We start from the raw sequence: 25,736 nt of genomic DNA on the forward strand, positions 1-25,736 counted from the left end.
GTTTATATGTAATCTTAATAAGTAAACATGAAGGCGCAAGCAGATAAATCACAAAGTATAACTTACATATCTAACCACATCAGCACAATTAATCAGGTGACAATTATAATTTAAATTAATAAGCACAGCAGGCACATAATAAAAAAATATGACATCAGTGAAAAAGCATAGCAGCCAAGCGATGCATAATATATACAAATAACAACCCTGTTCATTAGTCAATCATTGTCAAAATCAGTTAACATGCGTAAGCACGTCGCTTCACTAGTAAATTCATAGAACATGAAATTAGCACAAAGTATGAATCACGTAATCGCAAGCAGCAAATTACGTTTAAAGTACGTACCTAAGTGGAATTCTGTTACCTGAAAAATAAGCTCAATTAACCGTTACCTTTTTTTTTTATTTATTACTTTCTTCTTCGAAATGACATTCTTCCTGAAAATTTTCTCCAAAGCAAGTCGTCTTAACGTCGGACACGCACTGAATTTACCTGAAGGTCTTAAATATTTTATACAACCGTATCCTGAAAAATACTGAACGTTAATAACATAATTTATGAAGTCCTTATAGCTTTATACAGAATTTAGTCGGAGAAATTAGACTGTGTATTTGTTTACGTCTGTCAGTGCATTCGCACTGAGCGCTCGATCAGCTGTAAGCGCGTGACGTAGGAAGTCATTGTTTGCGGTCAACGACTGCCTTGTGCGGCGCGCAGACTGACTGTTGCTTTGAGTATGTGCCGCCGCCAAAACACAGAGCGGTACTCTTGCATTCTCCGTGTTTTTACATACAACTGTTAGTTTCTCAAGAGTATGTCATTCCACAAAAATTTTAACGTTCGATATGTGATGTATTCCCTTAGAGCGTCGAGATTTAAGAGTTTCTACTTCAACAGTGTTATCATGTATAATTTTGCGAACTCTATATGGACCGTTATAAAGCAGAAAAAATTTGCGACACAAGCCTTTTCCTTTATGAGACAAACGGTGGGACTTAATTAATACCTTTTGACCAACTGACAAGATTTTTAAACGACCAGGACGTTTAGCTGATTTCTCTCTTCTTGCAGCCGCAGACGCAATATTTCGTAGAGCCAGGTTGACAACTTCAGAATGCCGCAGTTTCCGTGAAGGCGGAAAAGGAACGATTTCAGAAATGCGATTTGTTGGTACTTTATTTTTTAATATCAATAGAGGCGGTAAAGAAGTTGAGTCATTAGGAAGTTCATTCAGAATGTTTTGAAAAATATGAAGATACTGATCCCAAGTTCTGTGATTCTGATGACAATAAAGACGGCACAATTTATTGATTTCCTTCATCCATCTCTCTGAAGCATTAGATTGAGGGTGAAAAAGTGAAATGAAGATTGGTTTAATTTTACGACGCCGTAGAGTACGAAGCCAAATTTTAGAGCGAAACTGTGATCCATTATCTGATATAACCTTGTCAACATGACCAACTTCTTTAAGAAAATGTTTGATGAAAGCGTTAGATACTGAACGAGCTGTTGCTTTGCGTAACGGTGTAAAACACACATATTTTGATGTCAGTTCCACTGCTACGAAAATGTACGCAAAACCATTAGTAGAACGAACCACTGGACCGAACAAATCGACTGCAGCCATCTCCTTTAATTTCGCTGGAATGATAGGAAACAACGGTGCTCTGTGAGAAACAGTTGGCGGCTTAGCCATTTGACATAATTTGCATTTGGCAAGAACGGATCGAATACGTTTTTCCATATTATTGAAGTAGCAATTTTCTCGTAATTTATGAAAGCATTTTCTGGGACCAAAGTGCGCATAACTGAAATGTGTGTACCAAATCAATTTATTGACCCACTCATCAGGAATACAAACTAACCAAACAGAGTTGTCGACCGATTTTCGTTTGAAAAGAATATCATTGCGAACTAAATAATACTGTCTGATCGCTACGCTTTCCTTTCTCCTCCACTTCTCCTTAATGTCCTTCCAGATTGGATCCTTATTTTGCTCCTTAGCGATGTCCTGGAGCGAAGACGAAATAAAGTTCTCAAACGCAACACCTTGAATGTACATCAAACAATAATGGTTTTCTTTGCAGTCCTCTTCAGCACTTTGTTTCAAACCCATAGGTGCACGTGATAAAGCATCAGCAACAATATTTGAAGATCCCTGTATGTAAACAATACTAAAATCAAATTCCTGTAGGTACAACGCCCATCGTGACAATCTGCCATGAGTTAATTTTGTCGACATAAGAAATTCCAGAGCTCGATGATCGGTGTAAACCTTAGTATGTCTGCCAAACAAAAATGTGCGAAATTTTGTGAAAGCCCAAACAACAGCCAAAGCTTCAAGTTCCGTAATCGAATAATTCTTTTCGGATTTAGAGAGAACACGACTTCCAAATGCAATAGTCTTCTGTACTACAACGCCGTTTTCTTCTATCTCTTGAAATAAATGTGCACCTAGGCCTTTGTATGATGAGTCCGTCGCCAAACAAAAATCTTTAGATAAATCCGGATGTGAAAGAAGTGGAGCAGCAACTAAAGCATCACGAAGTTGTTCAAATTCTGATTGAGCTTCCTCATCCCAACACCAATTAGATTTCTTTCCAGATAGTTCACATAAACGAGGTGTGGCCAAATTGTCCAATCTAACAAAGCGTCTAAGAAAATTACAGACACCAAGGAAACTACGAACATCACGTTTTGTGGTAGGAACAGCATAATTACGAATAGCATCTAGTTTCTCTGGATCGGGAAGAATACCTTCTGTAGAAGTAATGTGACCGAGAAATTTCACCTGAGAACGACCAAATTCATATTTTTCCAAGTTCACTGTAATGCCAACTCTTGCAAAATTACGTAATAATGAATCCAAAATTTTGTTATGCTCACTCCAAGAACGTTTAGCAATAAGAATATCGTCAACATATGAAGTAATATTGTCACGAAGATAAACAGGTAAAATTTCATTTAAGCTACGAATGAATGCTGCAGAAAATATTGTAAGTCCAAACAGTAATTTCCGAAGTCACTTTTGGGTAAAATCGTCATATACGGTTATTCTTTACCTACTGTCTAGATAGATGGATAGTAGAAGAATTGTTTTTATAGATGCAAAGAATAGCGAAAGAGTAGGCAGCGGTGCAGAAAACTAAAAGGGAAATAGCACCACTACAGCTCGGGGCCCTGTGATCGCTACGGCACATATTCACTTAGTGTAGTGAATCCCCTGAGGACTTTAATAGCTGCACATTAATTTCAGTTTGTGACTTAGTGGCAAATTTGGCGGAAGTGCGCACGTAAATCGATCCAACCATGAACATGGACGTATGTCATTCCTAGAATTGTAAAAGATCTTAAATTTCCGAACAGTCAAAAAGTGTTTATAGTCAAAGTTTTCGCCTCGTGGCGACAAAGACCTACCGCGTCTGTCCCAGTTTGAATGTCGATTATTGTCAAGTTCGCGCGCCTGGCGCTCTCTTGTTGCGTCCCGTAAATGAAACAAATTATCTTCTTCAAAGCCCTCTGCTATCTGTGATACTAAAATTCGTCTGCTGTCTTTTCCTACGATTTCGCTTTCAATATATTTGTCTTGCTTTTGTAATGCCTCAAATTCCCTTTTGACGCGTTCATTAACTTTTCCTTGATTTTCAACATGCTTATTTATGTTCTGGTACTCTTCGGTTTCTGCAAATGGCAATGGTGCTGTATCATCTGAATCTCTGTCCCCATTTAAGTTAAGACTTGTCAATTTATCTGAAATCTCCTCAACTCTTTCCGATAAGTCACCTAATTGCTCTTTCTGTTTATTTACGTCTTCCGTAAGTGTCGCGACTCGGGTTTCAGTATTGTCACATTTAGTAGTTAACTGTTCACACTGTTGCGTTAAGTTATTTATTCTGTCATTTGGTACGGATTCCGCGATTCTCTCAAATATTTCTTCCTTATCGTGTGCACATTGTAAATTTAACTCTGAAAATTTCTGTACTATCACGCGATCTCTTTCTTCCTGTTCTCGATCCTGTTCCCTTTGTCTAATCTCTACTGCAATTAATCTACTATTGTGAGAATTCAAAATCGGTTGTACTTCTTCTCTGATTTCTTTCTTTAACTCATCTTTCATATTTTTGAAACATGTCCCTATTCGTGAGTCTAACCGTGTTTCCATTGTTTCCATCTCTGTTTTAATTGTTCCTATTTGTGATCCCACTGTTTTTAATTCAGATCGTAACTGTGTTTCCATTGTTCCCATATCAGTTTTTAATTCAGATCCCAAAGTTCCCATCTCGGTTTTTAATTCAGATCCTTGTGAGTCTAACAGTGTTCCTATCTCTGTTTTAATTGTTTCCATTCGTGTTTCCATTGTTCCCATCTGTGTTACCATTGTTCCCATTTGTGATCCCAGATTTAATATTGCACCCATCAACTGCTCCATAGTAGCCGGTTCGCAATTCTTTTCGCCCCTAACATTTCCCGCAAAACCAGTTTCCTTCGTCATAGCTGTAAAGCTATCTGTGTTCGATACTATTTCAGAATCTTCTATCGTTAATCTCATATTCTGTAAATTTTCTGATTGAGAAAAATTTTGAAATGGTTCCGGACTATTTTCCCTGCTTATTAAATTGTTCTCAACTTCATTATTTATCGTACTGTTGTCCTGTGTTGGCGAGTTCGCCATGTCAACAATTTCGTCATTCTGACTATCCATCATTTTTGCCTTTTTCATCGATCGCGTAATCATTTACAAAACATACAAAACTCGTCACAGTACGAAAATTACACACAATGACTCTTTATAATCAACAATACCATTCACTCGAAATGTTTCCCAAAAAACACGATTAACGAACAATTGAAATAATTGCACTAAATCGTCAAACGCGTATACAAGGCAATAAAAATTAAATTTTGAGAAATACCATTAGAAGAATGCTAATTACAAAATCTACACATGCAATATAGACTACAATTACTAAACTACAAATTACTACAACAATACTACTGTCTACACAATCAGAAGAATTCCAAGGGACGATCCGAAGCAGCGGTCGCCACGTGCATGGGGGCTTAATTAAATGAAATGAAAATAATTTTAAATTTTTGCTTTAGCAGCTGTCTGTCCGGTTACGAAGTCTCGTAAACGGTTGGCCCTGACTGTTATTATTACGCTATCTGACTGCTTAGAACAACAACAAGGAATGAAATGGAAATTTTCATTAACACAATTAATTAATTAAGTCCCCAGCAACTATAAAACCAACGCAACAACAAGCACAAGAGTAACTGTTCTGTGTGTGGGAGTGTGACTCAACGTACGCATCTGGCACGGTTCTTCTTCAACAACACAAGAATTTTTAAATAACATTTATACTGAATTAATTAAAGGAAATAAAAATACCATAATTACTCAAGAGAACCACAATTACACTCTAATCCAAGAACACAAGCCAGATGCTTTGTTGACTGAACCTGTAATGACGCATTATTTAAAACATGGAAATAATGAAAAATAAATCAAGTTTCGTTACCTTCATATATTGATGACAAGCACTCAAATTATTACAATATATCTCCACACCGACTCGCTATTACAACATTTCAACAAGAATTTTTCAGTATCACATCTCAGCAAGCACTCCCTACTAGCACATCTCAACACGAACTGACTACTACGAGTCCTGGACAAGCACTGACTACTACGACATCTCAATAATCACTCTGCCAGTGGAGGCGGGCGAACAATGCTCTCTAGCGATCTCTGGCGCTGTGGCTCAGTGTAGCCACCTTTCAATGTGTAATCCTTGAAGGAATACCAAACTCCGTCAGCGTGTTCAAGAGAATCGGTGTCTGCCTGTGATCATAAGCTTCCTTAACATGAAGCAAAGCGATGACGACATTTTTTCTTCGTATGAAAGACTGAGATGACGTCCATAGCAAGCAAATACAAGTTGTCAGTAATCCCTTTGGATTTCCTAGAATTCTCCCAATTAACCGAAGTCGACCAATCGCCTTCCCTACTATAATCCTCACACGCTCATTCTATTTCATACTGCTTTGCAACGTTGCACCAAGATACACACATCGAAAAAGGTTTTGCATCACCCTGGTTCCCAGAACTCCTGAAGATAGACGTTGACTGTGGATACTGTATCACAGACACAGTCCCGTTGACTGTTCAAAGATGTCACTGCTGGCCGATGTGGCCGAGCGGTTCTAGGCGCTTCAGTTTGGAACCGCGCGACTGCTACGGTCGCAGGTTCGAATCCTGCCTCGGGTATGGATGTCTGTGATGTCCTTAGGTCAGTTAGGTTTAAGTAGTTCTAGGTTCTAGGGGACTGATGACCTCGGATGTTAAGCCTCATAGTGCTCAGAGCAATTTGAACCAAAGATATCACTAAACCCGCCCGAAGATGTAAACAACCATGCATGAGCAGCGCCTATTAGTTGGAGGGGGTCCGACAGCCGATCAGTTCCAGTCATTCCACGAGGAAAGAGGTTGTAACATTATGTGATTGCTCTATCATTTTAAATCATTCACTAATCGAGTAGTCGCTCGGCAACAGCTACAGTTAGCAAATAATGTTGCGAGAATGTAAAAGGTGAACGACCTGTGACGTAACTTGTTTATTGTCGAAGCGCCGTCAGAGATGCAGTGAGTTATTGACTTTGAAAACCGCGGCGCGAAAAACGGACAGAAGAAGAACACGTTTACACATTCTTTTGATGTACGAGATATTCTCGATGAACAGTTACACAATTACTCGTTTTTTCTCTTCTCTTGTAACTTGTGTTGGACGCGCATGTCTTGCCACCGTATTATTATCGTTAAAAATAATATTTTTTAGTTTAAAGTAAAAGTGCAATACTAAAAGTGCAGTATTGCATAGCAGTAAATTTATTGTGCGACGTGTATGTGAAAACGTCAAAGGAATTATTTTCATTACGAGAAGAGAAGTGCCAGTCAAAACGGCATCCATGTTAAATCCTTCATTGCAGTGTAAGTTCATCTATTAATTGCCATAAATTCAGAGTTAAATGGAACTGGTGCATGGACTATTTATTTAATATAGAATCTATGTCTCACTCCTTCATGAAGTTATTTTATTTTCTTTATGTTTCTGCCAAATAGAGAGTTCACAGTCACGAATTCTTTCGTCGAAATCGGACGGAAGTTGCATGCGGCGAAATATTTTCTCCGCGCAAATGCATGATAAACTACGGTCCCTTAGGAAATTCATGTTGAGCTATCCAAAAATAATTATATTTTGAATAGGCATTTACTCTCCTCTGCAATGCAACTTCCGACTGATCAGACGATCCAACAAGAAACAGCCGCCTACGGTCGGCGTTCGCAAATATATTTCCACCGCTGATTATAGCTATATGTTACAGCACAAAAGTAAACATATTGTTTAATTAGCGACTACGAACGGGGACATTTATAACTGTATGTTTATGTATACATATTACGTAAACATATCGTTATAAGGTACACGGCTCGTGTTGTCTGTAGTTCAGCCATGTCTAAATGGTCAATACTGCAGTTCGATCGCGTCCGCATTGTTACTTTGTGCCAGGAAGGGCTCTCAACAAGGGAAGTGTCCAGGCATCTCGAAGTGAACCAAAGCGATGTTGTTAGGAGATGGAGAAGATACAGAGAAACAGGAACTGTCGAGGACAGGCCTCGCTCAGGCCGCCCAAGGGCTACTACTGCAGTGGATGACCGTAACCTACGGATTATGGCTAGGAGGAACCCTGTCAGCAACGGCACCGTATTGAATAATGCTTTTCGTGCAGCCACCGTGTTACGAATCAAACTATGCACAGTAGGCTGCATGATGCGCAACTTCACTCCCGACGTCCATGGCGAGGTCTATCTTTGCATCCAAGACACCATACAGCGCGATATAAGATGGGCCCAACAACATGCCGAATGGACCGCTCAGGATTGGTATCACGTTCTCTTCACTGATGAGTGTCGCAGATGCCTCCAACCAGACAATCGTTGGAGACGTTTTTGGAGGCAAGCCTGTCAGGCTGAACGCCTTAGACACACTGTCCAGCGAGTGCAGCAAGGTGAAGGTTTCCTACTGTTTTGGGGTGGCATTATGTGGGGCCGACGACGTACGCCGCTGGTGGTCATGGAAGGCGCCGTAACGCTGTACGATACGTAAATGTCATCCTCCGACCGATAATGCAACCGTATCAGCAGCATATTGGCGAGGCATTCGCCTTCATGGACGACAATTCGCGCCCCCATCGTTCACATCTTGTGAATGACTTCCTTCAGGATAACGACATCTACGTTTGCAAACCGCCTCAGTCTGTGTCGCCTGGCCACCAAGAGCTGTTGTAGGACGATTTGATTCACGGATCCAGTTATATGGCTGCTTCCGTGTATAGCGTTTTTACGACTGTGACGAGTGGGGCCTGAAGATGGCATCAATGCAATGCCGAAACTGGTAGCACATAGAAGTTCATAAAATGAATTTCTACAATACGTACGGCTGTTGCTAAATTATTGCATTAAGAAGTCGCTCGACTAGAGTGGCCAGCATGTTCTCAAGACATGATCCCTATCGAACACGCCTGGGACAGATTGAAAAGGACTGTTAAAGGACGACGTGACCCACCAACGACTCTGGAGGATCTACGCCGAACCGCCGTTGAGGAGTGGGACAATCTGGACAACAGTGCCTTGATGAACTTGTGGATAGTATGCCATGTCGAATACAGGCATGCATCAATGCAAGAGGACGTGCTATTGGGTATTGGAGGTACAGGAGTGTACAGCAAAAAATGGTTCAAATGGCTCTGAGCACTATGGGACTTAACATCTGAGATCTTCAGTCCCCTAGAACTTAGAACTACTTAAACCTAACAGACCTAAGGACATCACACACATCCATACCCGAGGCAGGATTCCAACCTGCGACCGTAGCAGCAGCGCGGTTCCAGACTGAATCACCTAGAACCGCTCGGCCACATCAGCCGGCTGGTGTTTACAGCAATCTGGACCACCACCTCTGAAGGTCTCGCTGTATGGTGGTACAACATGCAATGTGTGGTTTTCATGAGCAATAAAAAGGGCGGAAATGATGTTTATGTTGATCTCTATTCCAATATTCTGTATAGGTTACGGAACTCTCAAAACCGAGGTGATGCAAAACTATATTTGATGTTTGTATCTAATCGACTGACTGTGTTAAGCAACACACTCCTAATGTATGAGTTTGTTTTTCCTGCTCTTCAGGAACAACATTTTTTTCCTTGCATTTAGAGCTAGCTGTCATTCGTCAGACCTACTAGAAATTTTCTGTAAGTCATCTTGTATCCAACAACAATCACTCTACGGCGACACCTTTCCATACACCACAGCAGACAGCCGCAGACTGCTGTTTACCCTGTTCACCAGATGATTTATGTACATAGAAAATAACAGAGGCCCTATCACACTACCCTGGGGCATTCTTGACGGTACCCTTGTCTCTGATAAACACTCGCCGTCACGGACAACAGGCTGGGTTCTGTTACTCAAGAAGTCTTCGAGCATCTCACGTTCATTGGAACCTATTCTGTATGCTGCCCGCCCAGTTAGCCGCGCGGTCTAATGCACGGCTTTCCGGATTGGGAAGGAGCGCCTGTTCCCTGGCACGAATTCGCCCAGCGGACGTGTGTCGAGGTCTGGTGAGCCGGCCAGCCTGTGGATGGTTTTTAGGCGGTTTTCCATCTGCCTCGGTGGATGCGGGCTGGTTCCCCTTATTCCGCCTCAGCTATACTATGACGGCGATTGCTGCGCAAACAAGTTACCCACGTACGCGTACACCACCATTACTCTACCACGCAAACTTAGGGGCTACACTCGTCTGGTGTGAGACGTTCCCTGGGGGGTTCCACAGGGGACCGAACCGCACAATAGCCCTGAAAGAGTAGTTCGGTGTGGCGCGGCGGAGAGATGAAGTGGACTGCGGTAGTCGTCGTGGGGTTGTGGACCACTGCGGCTGCGGCAGGGACGGAGCTTCTCCATCGTTTCTAGGCCCCCGGTTGACATAAAATACAATATTCTGTATGCTTGTGCCTTCGTCAACAGTCGGCAATGTGGCACCGTGCCAAATGCTTTACGGAAATCTAGGAGCACGGAACCCACCCGTTGCTGTTGTAACGTCTCCTGGAAAAAAATAGTGCAAAATTTAAGTGAACTGTGTCAAAATGACGTAAGAAACAGAGATACAAGACACAGGAATTTTATCGGAGTTTCCAAATGGATACACAAATCGTATCGGTGATGCAACGAAACCAAAGAATACTTAAAGAAAATTGTTTCTTTTGTAGTGCAAGAGAATATGGTCTTGTTTGTGATCATTCTGCTTTGTGTCTTATGACTGCGCGGATTGTAATACTATTATTTCTCTCGGCTGATAAAAGATCTGCACTGCTGGAAATTATGTATTTATTATCTTTAAAATATAACTTTGTTTGTTGAAATGATATGGATTTTATTTATGCAGAAATTAACATCATCTCTCTAAGTATTACCAGAATTGATTTCAGATGGAGGTATTCATTGGTGACAGCCATTACTGCCTGGATTACTAATTTGTTTGAATACGGCTGCAGTGGGCAGCTTATTGAGAGAAAAACTACGCCGTTACTCACGAAGATTTATTGCGCAAGTGCTACTATTCATATTTTCCACAATGTCAGCAAAGTTTAGGTGCACTAGACTGCAGACTGTCGAGTATGTTCCAGAATTGATGCAGTAGACATTTTTACCTTCTGTCAAAAGTATTAAACATTCTCTTTAGGTTTAAGCAAAAGCTACATTAGGTCAGCAACACATGTAAAAAACCATATTTCCCTGTAAATAAGAGAGCTATATGCTCTCGACTGAAAAGCTGCTGTTATGTGAAGAGAGCAACGTTTCACTTATAACAGATCATTGCTAGCCATTCTTTAGGAAATCCTCCTTACCGTGAGACGAACAATATTACATTAGGAATTGATATAACGGTGTTGAATTGTATCTCTCTTGTAACTAAGCGGCCATAGACTGTTGGCGCTTCGTGTTTAAAAGCATACAATTGCAAATAACGTTAAACTACACGTCGAATATCTTTTCATATTATTACATTGGTAAAACCCTTTTTAGAATTACTTCCATCATCCATGGTTCGCACAACCTATTGTGAGAAAAGTTTCGCACGACCGGTACTTCCTTAAACCGTGCTTATTTGTGAACAGAAACTTTTTCCTCTCAAGGAATTTTGTTGCATTCTGCAGGAAACCGATGTTACAGAAACTGGTCAGTAATTTTATGCGTCCGTTCTTTTACTCTCCTTATACACAAGAGTGAACTGCGTTTTTTCCAGTCGCTTGGGACCTTGCGCTGGACAAGAGATTCGATAGATGCAAACTAAGTAAGGGGGCAACGCCGTAGAGTAATCTTTGTAAAGCACAATAGGGATTTCATCAGGATTTGACGACTTCTTTGCTTTCTACTCTTTCAGCTGTATCTCTACACCAAGGATGTTTATTACTATGGCCTCCACACGGGAGTCTGTGCGGTAGCTAAACGGCGCGACGGTAGGTTTGTACGTTTCTCCTGCGTGAACGACTTCTTAAATGCGAAATTTAAAACTTCGGCTGAACTTTTGCGATCTCTACTGCGATACCGGACAGGTCAGTGAGTGACTGGATAGAAACCTTAGACCCGCTTAGCGATTTTACTTGGAATCAGAATTTCCTCCAGTGCTCAGTAAGCTCCTCTGCTAAGGTATAACGGTGGTAGTTGTAAGTTTCTCGCATCGATATTTTTACAGTTGCATGAATTTCTATTAACTTTTTTCTGTCGTCATTTGCTCATTCTCTTTTGAACCGAGCCGGCCACTGGTGGCCGAGCGGTTCTAGGCGCTTCAGTCTGGAACCGCGCGAACGCTACGGTCGCAGGTTCGAATCCTGCCTCGGGCATGGATGTGTGTGATGTCCTTAGGTTTAAGTAGTTCTAAGTTCTAGGAGACTGATGACCTGAGATGTTAAGTCCCATAGTGCTCAGAGCCATTTTTTTGAACCGAGATTGCCACAGCCTTTGCTTCCTCAGCATTTTTCGAATTTCGTTGTTAAGTGGGTCTTTTCCGCCCTTAATCCACTTACTCGGCACATACGTCTCCAGAGTATAATTTACGGTCCGTTTAATCCTTACCCATAATTCCATAGCAATGGTACTAAATCATGTCAGGTGTCTAAGTGAGATGCTAACAACTGTCATTCTGCTCTTTCTAGCAGAAAAATTCTTCTAGTCTTCTTGACTGATTTATTAACATTAGTAACCAAAGTATCCATGATGACATTAAGGTCACTAATACGTGACGCCATCGATTAGGTCACCCCTGTTCTCAGATAAAATGTCTAAAATATTTCCACTGCTGCGGGCTGTCGAACTAACTGCTCAAGACAGTTTTCGGAAAACATGTTCAACAGAACTTCGCAAGATTGTCTGTCTGCACGCCGTGCAATGAATCGATAGACGTGCCAGTCTATACTCGGTAGATTAAAGTTGCTTCCAACTAACATTGCATGGACTGCGTATCTCCGCACTACTAACCTGAACTTTCTGTCGTTGACTCTAACCTGTCACAGTGCGATCTGGTGGCCGGTAAAAACATCCAACTTGATTTCACCTAGACCTGTTTTACACAATCAGATAACTTCACTGTCACACTCAAATTCGACCTCATCAGAGACAATATTGCTGTCAATTACAATGAACACGCCTCCCCTTTCTTTGGCGTCTAATCGGTCTTTGAATATACATTCCGTGAATCGCTTTTGACGTCACTGCGGTGGAGGTCAGAACCGTGACACCCAGCGTTGAAATCACGCGGTTTTCTTATCGGTGGCCGAGGAAAACAATTCAGACCCGCCGCGGCTCAGAATGCTAACGAAAAGGCTTCAGGGGATGACGTAAAGGGCGTCAGTGAGACCACCCCTTTCCCTACGGCATTGGTTCCCGCAAATTTCGCACTCGACATCGACAGTGCGCAGTACGACTAGTAACAGGAAGGTATTTCTGACAGCCTTCGTCATTGCTGATATCCTCAGACATTTCAACGCTTCTCTAAGGCCATTGTCGGGCTGCATCCCCACTGAAAGTGATCACAGCCCTTTAGAGTGCAGCACGACCGCAATTTTTAGAGTGCAGCACGACCGCAATTTTTGTTCTCATGTACAGGTTGGACCCACTAGAAAACGTTCAAAACTATTTGCCGAAATTTGAACGCGATCCGAAGCAGTATTGGTCAGTTACGTTTTTTTTTTTTCAGTTCCCTTGTTTTCCGTACTCCTGTATCGTGATGACGTCAGAGTGCAACATTAACATGTGCGTGAATAATACGGATGGGTCCCTATAAGACCCCAGATCGACAGCACCCTCAGTGTCACCCACGCACCTTTCTTGAGCGTTCTATAAATGCACCTTCAGAAATCTCGACACCAAATCAGCCTGTCGGCTGCTCTAGCGCCTGAGGGTTAACAAAGTTGTATGGATGGCACCAGGGTCTTGCTGACACCGGGGGGGAGAGGGGGGGGTCATGTTGAAGTTGCACCCCCGCGTTAACACGCCACAGGTTGGCTTAAAGCAGGAGAGCTCAAAAAGCGTAAGCATCCTGTAACGTATTACTATCTTTACGACGTTTCTCATCGAGCCATATGCGTTATCTCGCATTTCTAGCTGCTTCTCTCGCACAAATAATGATAAAAATTCAGAAATTCAGGGTCGCCACCAGCCCAAGCCCTTCCTAACCATATAGAAAAAAAAACGGGGCTGGAAAAATTATTAGTTTAATTACATTAATAATTTAATTACAAGTATGCAAATTTCTTTAAGTAGCCAGATAAATAGCACTCTATGTCGTGCATGAAGCAACTTGATTAATTCAGGATTGGAAATCGGAGTAAATGGGTAAGATCAACACCACAGAATTTATCTTTCACGTAGATTATTTATTGTATCTAAGTATTTGGTTGCCCATCCTAACTAAACATAACTGATGCCTGACTAGAAATATTTAAGTAAGAATTACGTGAGAATGTAACAGAGCACAATTTAACTACAGCAAGAAGAAACACAGAAAACGGGGGTGGGAGACAATGATACTATCATCTCCTTTGCATTCATACCATAAAAATATCTCATTGAGATTCGCATTACGATTCTAGGCATGCACTATTCTGGACAGAGGTTTAACCAATACGCGAGGTTGTGCGATAATTATTCAACATACTAACTGCGTCTGCTGCTTGCAAACGGCCGAACTAGAGCACGTGGTGCATTCCGAATCAAACTGTTGTGCTGCTTTGTAGAAAGCGCACGAAGGAACAGATATTCTTGCAGAAATTGTAGCTCATTAAACAAGCAAACTGTTAAAATAAAGCCTATTGCAAGGCCGTGGTGGACCAGAAGGGTCACTGATTACCAAACATGTGTCACAAAATCGACACACAGAGATAAAATCAACTTCCACAAAATATAAGATTAAATATCATTAAAAATCATACTCGCTTCGACACAGTATTTCACTCACGTACAGTTAAAGTGATCCTAACCAGCTCTTCCCAGTCAGATTTACCGTTTGAAATTCTACTTCATCGTTGTTCAAAATGAACAAAGTAACTTCCACACTTTTAATTCAAACACCCAAAAATAGCCTATTTAAAGCAATATAATTATGGCAAATTCGGAAAAATAAGTCACTTCACAAGCTTCAGTTAAGCTGAAGTTCTTAAGTATTTCAACAGTTAAACATAACGAAGTCCTACCTCAACCCGCTTCCTGTCACCGGAAACCCCCTTAAGAGCTACGATCCGTACTCACCAAGCGTTCACCGAAGAGTGCCGCTTTCTCTTTCGAGATTACCTAACTCCCCGTGCAGCGGAAGCTACCAGAGAGCTACCCTCCGTCACCAACCTCATACACAAAAACATCCTTCGACTAAGATGGGTAAACCTCTCTGTTCAGGTATTGGAAACCTAAGTTGGTCATCCTGTGCTCTCCTTCGAACGAGAAGCAATATCGCTTGCTCCCAGCAGACGATGACCAACTCAGCGTCTCCCACAAAACAAAACCGAAACCCCACATTACAACACACATATAATATTCTATAGGCCTTATTTGAATGCTCAGTCTTTCTGGAAGAGTTCAAAATTGAGCTAAAATCAGGTAGTAAAGTGAATAAGTCGTACCGAATTTGACAGGGGTCTTATGAAACGACTTCACAGAGACGTTTGAATCCTTTGCTGCTTCGGATGACGTTCAGATTTCCTTTTTGGTTTTGATCACTTCCTCGTGGTTTCACTCTGAACATGAGAGCAAAAATTGAGGTTGCGCTGCACTCCAAATGGATGAGATCACGTTCATTGGGGATGTAGCCCTATAATGTCCTTAGAGAAGGGTTGAAATGACCAAGGGTGTCAGCGATGTCAAGGGTTGTCAACTACATCTCGATGACAAAGGTTGTCAACAACATCTCCCTGTTGCTCAAGGCACTACCAACTGTCCTGAGATCTCTCCGTGTCGCTCCTGAGCGGAGAGCTGTCTGAAACGTTTCCGTCGGCCACCCATAAGAAAGCTGCGTGATGTCAGCGCTGGGTGTCGCAGTTCTGACTTTCATCGCAGAGACGTCAGAAGAAGAGGTGAAATGTGGCTCCTCATCGTGTGACACGCCGACGTTAGTGTTGGATTAGTGGTGTAATTCGGTGCCAATGTGACATCAGTAACCCACCGTACAGCTCACACGAACTTCGGAGCCATGGCCTTTTGTTCACACCGTCGCCGAGCCCGGGAGTGACGTCGCAGGGCGACACGATTTTGCACAATTACAGAGCGAAGGTTGCAGGCACCTTTTAGCCAAATTTCAAACTTAAACGTCACAATGGGAGACAACTACAAGGTTTCGAAAAAGCGATCCGTTAATTTTGTTGCACAGTGTAGCTGCTTTCTGCAGACACGACGTCACCGTGAACTACTTTTTTTTCGTCAGACCGAAGAGTGTTAACACTGGTTGCGCCTACAATGCTACTACATTTATGTGCGCATTCTCAAAATACATTACTGGCCATTAAAATTGCTACATCGAGAAGAAATGCAGATGATAAACGGGTATTCATTCAACAAATACATTATACTAGAACTGACATGTGATTACATTTTCACGCAATTTGGGTGCACAGATCCTGAGATATCAGTACCCAGAACAACCACCTCTGGCCGGAATAACGGCCTTGATACGCCTGGACATTGAGTCAAACAGAGCTTGGATGGCGTGTACAGGTACAGCTGCCCATGCAGCTTCAACACCATACCACAGTTGATCAAGAGTAGTGACTGGCGAGCCAGTTGCTCGGCCACCATTGACCGGACGTTTTCAGTTGGTGAGACATCTGGAGAATGTGCTGGACAGGGCAGCAGTCGAACATTTTCTATACCCAGAAAGGCGCGTACAGGACCTGCAACATGCGGTCGTGCATTATCCTGCTGAAATGTAGAATTCCGCAGGGATCGAATGAAGGGGAGAGCCTCGGGTCGTAACACATCTGAAATGTAACGTCCACTGTTGAAAGTGCCGTCAATGCGAACAAGAGGTGACCGAGACGTGTGTAACCAATGGCACCCCATACCATCACGCCGGGTGATACGCCAGTATGGCGATGACCAATACACGCTTCCAATGTGTGTTCACCGCGATGTCGCCAAACACGGATACGACCATCATGATGCTGTAAACAGAACCTGGATTCATCCGAAAAAATGACATTTTGCCATTCGTGCACCCAGGTTCGTCGTTGAGTACACCATAGCAGGCGCTCCTGTCTGTGACGCAGCGTCAAGGGTAACCGCAGCCATGGTCTCCGAGCTGATAGTCCATGCTGCTGCAGACGTCGTCGAACTCTTCGTGCAGATGGTTGTTGCCTTGCAAACGTCCCCATCTGTTGACTCAGGGATCGCGACGTGGCTGCACGATCCGTTACAGCCATGCGGATAAGATGCCTGTCATCTCGACTGCCAGTGATTCGAGGCCGTTGGGATCCAGCACGGCGTTCCGTATTACCCTCCTGAACACTCCGATTCCATATTCTGCTAACAGTCATTGGATCTCGACCAACGCGAGCAGCAATGTCGCGTTACGATAAACTGCAATCGTGATAGGCTACAATCCGACCTTTATCAAAGTCGGAAACGTGATGGTACGCATTTCTCCTCCTTACGCGAGGCATCACAACAACGTTTCACCAGGCAACGCCAGTCAACTGCTGTTTGTGTATGTGAAATCGGTTGGAAACTTTCCTCATGTCAGCACGTTGTAGGTGTGACCACCGCCGACGGTCTTGTGTGAATGCTCTGAAAAGCTAATCATTTTCATATCACTGCATCTTCTTCCTGTCTGTTAAATTTCACGTCTGAAGCACGTCATCTTCATGGTGTAGCAATTTTAATGGCCAGTAGTGTACTTCATTCAGTTTTCGTATTCGGTGATGGTTGTATCAAAGTTGAGTACTGTGAATTTTGTGTCAAAACATGTTTTTTTTCCATAATTTACACACACGTGCTATAAATTTACTTTTTAATCGCAATGGCAGAGAGACCTGGACGAAAAGAAACCGCTTTCTCGGTTAAAATGAATATGGAGTTGCTTAACGTACTTAAATGAAATATGGTGGTCAAAAACGCAAATGTATAAAGAGTTGTTAAGTCTACATTGTCGACGATTGTTGAAAATATGTATCAAGCAACGACAATTTTTGAGTGGCGTCTGTTAAAGACAGTGAGAAAATGAATAAGGATGACTAAACACGAAAATCGGAGATTGTGAGTTTGTTTGGTTCAAACCTTGAGTTCAGACAAGCTGAATCTCAGAATGCTGGAATGGACTGATGAACGTGCAAAACAAATGGCTATCGAATTTTCTGCAAGCTCTGGATGGTGGTTATAATGTTTGAAGTAAAGGATGGTGTAGTATTAAAAGATGTTTCCGGTGAACCTAAACACCTTTTGCAGACTGTGGTTAGGATCCTTCGTTCTTTTAAATTGTCTTTAGTAATTGAACTACATGACGCATTCTTACCCGGTAAAACTTACATATTTATATGTTTGCATCATCTGCAAAAAGGCCGAAATTTAAAGTACAGAGAATCTTAGTGGAAGATCATTTATGCGTTTCACGTGCAGTAGACAACTCAAATTAGAAAACTGTAGTATATGATCTCTGATTGCTTTAAATTCTGAGTGCCTCTTGCTAACTGATGGACACGGCATTGATACACTCTACCTTGCTCGTGCAAATAAGTTAGAAAACCATGAACTACCTGTGTCCAGTGTTTCATAATATTTTAGCAGTTGTATGAGGACGTTGTGTTTCACACAAGCCTTGGCCGAGTCACCAAATCTTAACCGGCATACAAAAGTGCCATCATGGAAGTTTAGTTAGCGCAACCCGTATGACCGTTGCGTAAACTCTTTTGTGATTGGGCTGGTGATTTGTGAGAGTGTTGTAACACTTCTCCCTGTCTCGCTATACTGAGTTGTTAATTTATTGGTCGTAAATTTCAGTTAAAGCCATCGGAAACTACTTAGTTGGTACTGAGGAATTACACATACGTGAATAAGAGAAGGTTAAGAGCCTGTTACCAATCCCGTACCGCTATTTCGATCTTTTGATACACACTCATGCTCATAAATTAAGGATAATGCTGATACATGCTGAAACAACGCTCTGGTGGGCAGACGCTCTGGTGGGCAGTTTGCGGGTTTAAATCACCTCGGGGTATGTCCATGCGGTGCATTTGACCTGCGGTCGTCGCACCGTGGCGCTGGCAGCAGTCCACATACGCAGAGGTGTTAAAAATGGTTCTGAGCGCTATGGGACTTAACATCTATGGTCATCGGTCCCCTAGAACTTAGAACTACTTAAACCTAACTAACCTAAGGACATCACACAACACGCAGAGGTGTGTTGGTGCATGTCAGAGTACCGTGCAGCAAGTAAATGTGCAGACGTTTTCAGATGTGTTAATTGTGACTGTGTGTTAAAAATGGCTCAAAGAACACATATTGATGACGTTATGAGGGGTAGAATGCTAGGGCGACTGGAGGCTGGTCAAACGCAGCAGGTCGTAGCACAGGGCCTCCGCCGGCCGGAGTGGCCGAGCGGTTCTAGGCGCTACAGTCTGGAACCGCGCGACCGCTACGGTCGCAGGTTCGAATCGGGCCTCGGGCATGGATGTGTGTGATGTCCTTAGGTCAGTTAGGTAAGTAGTTCTAAGTTCTAGGGGACTGATGACCTCAGAAGTTAAGTCCCATAGTGCTCAGAGCCATTTGAACCATTTTTTGAACGGGCCCTCCGTGTGCCACAAAGTTCGATCTCAAGATTATGGCAACGATTCCAGCAGACAGGAAACGTGTCCAGGCTCTACAATACGGGACGTTCACAGTGTACAACACCGCAAGACCGATATCTCACCATCAGGGTCCGCAGACGGTGTAAGTAGGGTGTTTATGTTTTCTTATTGGCAACGTTACGTAGCGCTCTGTATGAAAATCACTGGCTGTGCTGTGTGCAGTCTGTGGCTAGTTTGCATTGTTGTCTGCCATTGTAGTGTTGGGCAGCTGGATGTGAACAGCGCGTAGCGTTGCGCAGTTGGAGGTGAGCCACCAGCAGTGGTGGATGTGGGGAGAGAGATGGCGGAGTTTTGAAATTTGTAATACTGGATATCATGAAGTGCTATATATGTTATGACTATTAAGGTAAATACATTGTTTGTTCTCTATCAAAATCTTTCATTTGCTAACTATGCCTATCAGTAGTTAGTGCCTTCAGTAGTTTGAATCTTTTATTTAGCTGGCAGTAGTGGGGCTCGCTGTATTGCAGTAGTTCGAGTAACGAAGATTTTTGGTGAGGTAAGTGATTTGTGAAAGGTATAGGTTAATGTTAGTCAGGGCCATTCTTTTGTAGGGATTTTTGAAAGTCAGATTGCGTTGCGCTAAAAATATTGTGTGTCAGTTTAAGCATAGTCTTGTATAATTGTTCAAAGGGGACGTTTCATATGTCGACCCTTAGCCGAGGATACCTCACTGGAATCTTCTGATTTTTTTTCTTGTAGTTTGTGTAATTAGCGTAGATTTTGTTTATTGCTAGCGCGTAATTGTAGAGAGAATCTCCTTTGTAGTTGCAGTCTTTCATTGTTGTTGTGGCATGCATGTAGATTTGCACCAAGTATTTCGCAGCTGCGCTTGCGATTAACTAGATATTATTTTCAGTGCTATGTTAATGTGTTCTCTTATTTTTGCTCTTCAAATTGTGCTTTTCTGTGTTATCGTGTGAAATATTGTGACAATAATGGCGTGTGAAAAACGTAACACTGGGCTCCAAAGTAAACTGAGAAATAATAGTGATGACGAACGTAGCTGATCAGCACCACTGTTAATGAATTAACAGATATTCGAAGTAGTAATTTGGTAATTGTGCATAGGGAAATGGAGCGGGCGGCAAATAATGGTGTAGACAGTGAAACAGGTAGTGAACATGGAAGCATTATCGATTGATCGGTCGGCAACAGCTCGCCTCAGGAATCCGAAATGACAGAACACAGTTTCGCAAATACTGTAGATTCAGGTTTTGGGTCCTCTCCGTTTTCTCAAATAAGTCAAGACACATTTTGTGCTTGTCAAAATGTGAATGTTGCCGGTGCAAATTCACTGCCGAAAAGCACTGAGGAACATGTTTCAGACACCAGAGCACTGTTATTACAGTTAATGCAACAAATGGGACAAAGGCTTCAAAAGTTAGACACAATGGAACAACACCAGAGACAAACACAGCAACAGTTAGACACTATGGAACAAAATCTTCAAAAGTTAGACACCACGCTTGAACAAACACGTGAAGATTTAACTAATGAGTTACATAACATCGAATCGAAATGTCAAAAAGTCTGTAATGACGTAAAAACACAAATTTGTGAGCATTTCCAACCTATTTTTTCGCGTCATGAAAATGCAATACAGAATCACGAAGCAGCCATAAAAGAACTGCAAACTATTGTTCATGAAAATCACGACACCTTGCAAGCTAAAATTGACTCAGTTGCATCTACCGATTCGGTTACGCAACTTGCAAAAACTCAAGAAAACTTAAAGGACACAGTAGATACGATTTCAACACAAATGGACACTCTGAAACTTGGTTCAGAAAAACACACTGAGGAAATAAGTACACTATCGGAGAAAGTAGCCGAACTTTCGGATCAGTTCACTAACTTATCTGCAAAGGTAGATGATGATCTGAATGACACAAGACCTGTAGCCATCACTGACACAGAAGAGTATGAACAAATTAAGAAATTCAAAGAAAATCAGAATCAAGTTAATACGCAATACAAAAGAGAAATCCGGGAAGTACAAGATCAGTTGGCACAAGTAATACAAAAATTTCATATTTCAGAGGACACTCGCGCTCCAACACGGGAAGAGGAACTTAGAAATACGGATAAGCCACAAAATAATAACACAGGGCATTTCAGAAATTATGAAAGAAATTGGCAAGGTGCACCGAATTTTGAGATGGAACCGCCGACACGACGTAACAATGACCGACATGCGACTCGCCGACATGATGATTTTGACTATAAGCTGTTCATTGCTACACGTAAATTCAAAACATTTAAGAATTCCGGCAACGACATTCATCCACAAGCGTGGCTCCATCAATTCTCTCACTGTTTTCCTCCCAACTGGTCATTAGAGCACATATTAGAATTTATGTGTGGCTATTTAGAGAATGAACCAGCTGTAAGAATGCGATCGGTCATTCACGATTGTCACAGTGAAGGAGATTTTTATCATGCCTTCCTCTCAGCATATTGGTCTCAAGCTGCACAAGACCGAGTAAAACATAGCATCATAATGATGAAACATTTCGAACAATCTGAATTTTCCAGTCTTCTGAAATATTTTGAAGACATGTTGCACAAGAATCAGTACCTGTCAAACCCATACAGCCCCTCAGAACTCATCCGCATTTGCTTAATCAAACTGCCTGAACATTTACGACATATTATTTTGGCAGGACGTTGCAAAGACGACATTGAAGCTTTCCAGGGACTCTTACAAGAATTAGAAATTGACACTGACAATTGCGGGACGCGAAAACAGGAGCACAACAATTACAGGTCACATCCGTCACAATTCCGCGATGACAGAAATAATAACTGGACACGACAAGGCTATTCTTACAACGCAAATCGTGACCAAAACAGACACCACCCATATGACAACCACTGGCAGAGTAATAATAGTTACAGAGAAAGATTGCACTTCTGTAATTATGAATATGACAGAGATTACCATAGAAACAGACAATATGGGAACAAAAACAATTATTATCAAGGGAGACAGAATAACTTCAGACGCAACAGTTCAGCGCGCAGTTACGATTCTGGGAGAAATTCTCCAACACATGACCGACAAACAAGAAACTATGTAAACTACCGACAAAACTACAGACCTGAATTCCATAAGAACTGGCGGGATTCAAACAGAGCAGGGAACTCTCGACAAGGTGAATTTGTAGAAGTTAGGTCTCCTAATCCCAATAACGACGCGCGCCAACAAAGGAACAGACAATGACTCGCACCGCATGCAGCCGCGTGCGCCGGCTGGCTCAGAGAAAAATAACATAGACGCTAACCTTGAGAAAAATTTTAGCATTCCTCACTGACGTATACCGCATGATAATTCCGTTCAAGTTGAACCTCTGCGTACTAGGAAGAGTAAAGGTTTACACCACATTTCACATGTAAACCGTTTATTGAAAGATAATCTGCTTTTTAACTTAGTCTTTGCTATAAAATTTTTCACTTCATGTTACTAGTACTCTTTGTCACACTTAGAAACTTCACATGCAACTATGTTTTAAAATTAACTATCCAGTCTAGAACCTAGGGAACATATTTAGACAATAATTACGATTGCATTGTTATTGTGAACAGACAACACAGTGTTATTGTGTGTGTACATTCTTGCTTGTTAGTTGTATGATTACGTAACGACTATAAGACGTACATACTTAGGACACATACTGGTACTGCTAATGAGATTTTAATGCAACATTTTGGTTTACTTGAAAATACATTCTGGATTTAAAGTACTTTCAGTGAGATACCAGATGACATAGTGGTTAGTTTATGTGACAGTTATACAATTTTATCACGACGCTACTAATGAGTGACAATTTACAATGTTGCTTTTGCGGTGTATCTGTTTTATATCTGCACAGTTTTTCTGAATTATTCTGGAAAGTAAAACATGTTTTAGTAGTAACTTTTGTGGTATAGCTACAATGAGACAGCCTTTCCGTAGCACAACAATACGTTACATCACAGTACTTTCTTCATCACGGCAATAAGCGTAATAACTAAGATATCTATACGCAAAGCATTTCACTTTTGTTTATCATGAGGTAAGTACATTGACTTCTGCAGAACTTAGCTTTCGGAGGAAGATAACTATGACACTTCCACAGAGATTATGTTGCAACAAGACGCACATTTAGCGCTACAGGATTCGTATTTGAGTGATTAAGTTTGCACTTAAATCATTTATTTTTAAAGATATTTGAAGTACAATGATACAAAGGTTTTCCGTGATACATTTCACTCCATTGCTGTAATCTGTAACACAAATCTGATCATTTAACTGAGAGAGACAAACGTTTTTACTACGGCAGTGACAGATGTTTACTTAATTACACCATTGGATAACTTCACACTTACGAAATTGTATTTTGTCTGTACTTTGTGAACTGTTCATACTTTTTCGGAACCATTGTGATAGTATGAGAGCTTTGAATGATGTATTTGGTAAGGGAGCATGATTTTAAAGTACGTTTGAGGTAGATGACACTATTGAAATGAGCAGAGAATTTTTTTTTTAGATTTTTAAATTATTGGAGGAAGCTACGACGATTTTGAGAGTTGACTAAGGTGTTATGATGTTATTATTACGATGACTATGTGTATTATGCTGTTGCGGTATGTTTATGATCAATAAGCTGATGCTATATGAGTTATTTGAGTATGCTACATATCTGTTATGATGAAATATTGAAGAAGTGTCAACGAATAAGGTAAGGAATAATGAGTAGTGGTTAGGGACTCTGGTTTGTGAAAAAGGTTGTTGGAAACCAAGAATCTTATTTTAAGAGTTATGAAATGTGTGTACATGCGTGAATGTATCACAATGCCACTGAAAATTTTTTGGACACTGTTATATTCATAGGATTTTGTTTCTACACATTTGCAACGCAAATTCTCGACCTGTGAAATTTTTTATATGAGACTGCCACTGTAGCGGAAACTGCTGTCGTAAATATTTCCATAAGAAAGTTAAGTAACCACCTGTAGGTAATGCGTCGTGGGCACCCAGCTGTGTCAGACGCCTGGAGAAAAAGCCATTAGTGTGTGCCTTTTCAGAGGCACAGGTAGAAAAAAAAAGTGAGGCCATTATCCTCGCTATTGACATTCCTTTGTAGAAAGCATCGCAAATACGACACGCTCAAACTTGAAAACATATGATTATACTGTGTATCTCTTAATTTATGATATTTACTAAAATGCCTAATGAAACGATGAGAAACATTTCACGGCTATTGTCTTGCTAGTTGAGAGAAATGCCATATGGCTTGCTTTATGTATTTATTTACTCAATTTGTTTAATATCTAGTTTCTAGCTGCGCTGCAGCATTGGTTAAAATAAAATTTATAGATGTACTAATATAAATATTTTCTGTCTACAGATCAAGTAAATAAAAATTTTTTTCAAAAAAATGAGGGAGCACAAAAAGACATTTACCTTCACAGGAACTGTACGCATAATTTTCTTTTCAAGTACTTGTTAATTTATTTTGTAGAATAAGTTGTGGTGCACCACTTTAATGACATAGATATTAAGATGTCAATAGACATTTCCCTTATCTGCATTGTTGTCTTTACTGTAATATTTTTCTGCTTGAGCTTTGTCATGTTTAGATATAATTTATTGCATTTGCTTCTGCTGTTTGCCAGTCATAGTACTACTAAATTTCACTTTACATTACTCTGTTAAGCCAGTTTTACTACTGATTTATTTCTCTTGTTTGCTGCTCATTGCGTAATATTAGTTGTAATATTGCTGCTTGCTTGGCCAATTTGAATATTTTGTCATTGCTGTTTGTGTTAATTGTTTTGTACTGCTGCATTGCCTCGTCCCTTAGTTTAGCATCTGAGCTCAGTAGATTTAAGTTAGCTTAAGAGGGGGTAGACTATATAAGAGAATGAGTTGCGATGAATTGGAAGAAATGCATTGAGAAGTTATATGAAAAAATTACAGAAAGCAGGTATAGAAAGGACCTTTTTGGAATAATGATGAACGAAGGGAGATCTCCAAGAAAAAAAAGGTTTTGTTTGCAAAATACTGCAGTACCAAATGTTACACTGAAAACAAACCCTGCCCTTTCCTCTTGTGTTATTCTGCTATGTGTTTGTGTACTCTTGTATATTTGTGTTTTTCCTGCCTTTATGTGTTTAGCTGATATGAGCTATGTTGTAGAATTTTTCTAATACTATGTTATTTACTTTGTAAAGATGTTTAGACATTATTTATCTGTTCTGTTTTGTTGCTCATATGTGAAGTTGATGTTTCAAAAGTTATTCTGAT

The sequence above is a fragment of the Schistocerca nitens genome, chromosome 5, assembly GCF_023898315.1.
Source record: "Schistocerca nitens isolate TAMUIC-IGC-003100 chromosome 5, iqSchNite1.1, whole genome shotgun sequence".
NCBI classification, from domain to species: domain Eukaryota; kingdom Metazoa; phylum Arthropoda; class Insecta; order Orthoptera; family Acrididae; genus Schistocerca; species Schistocerca nitens.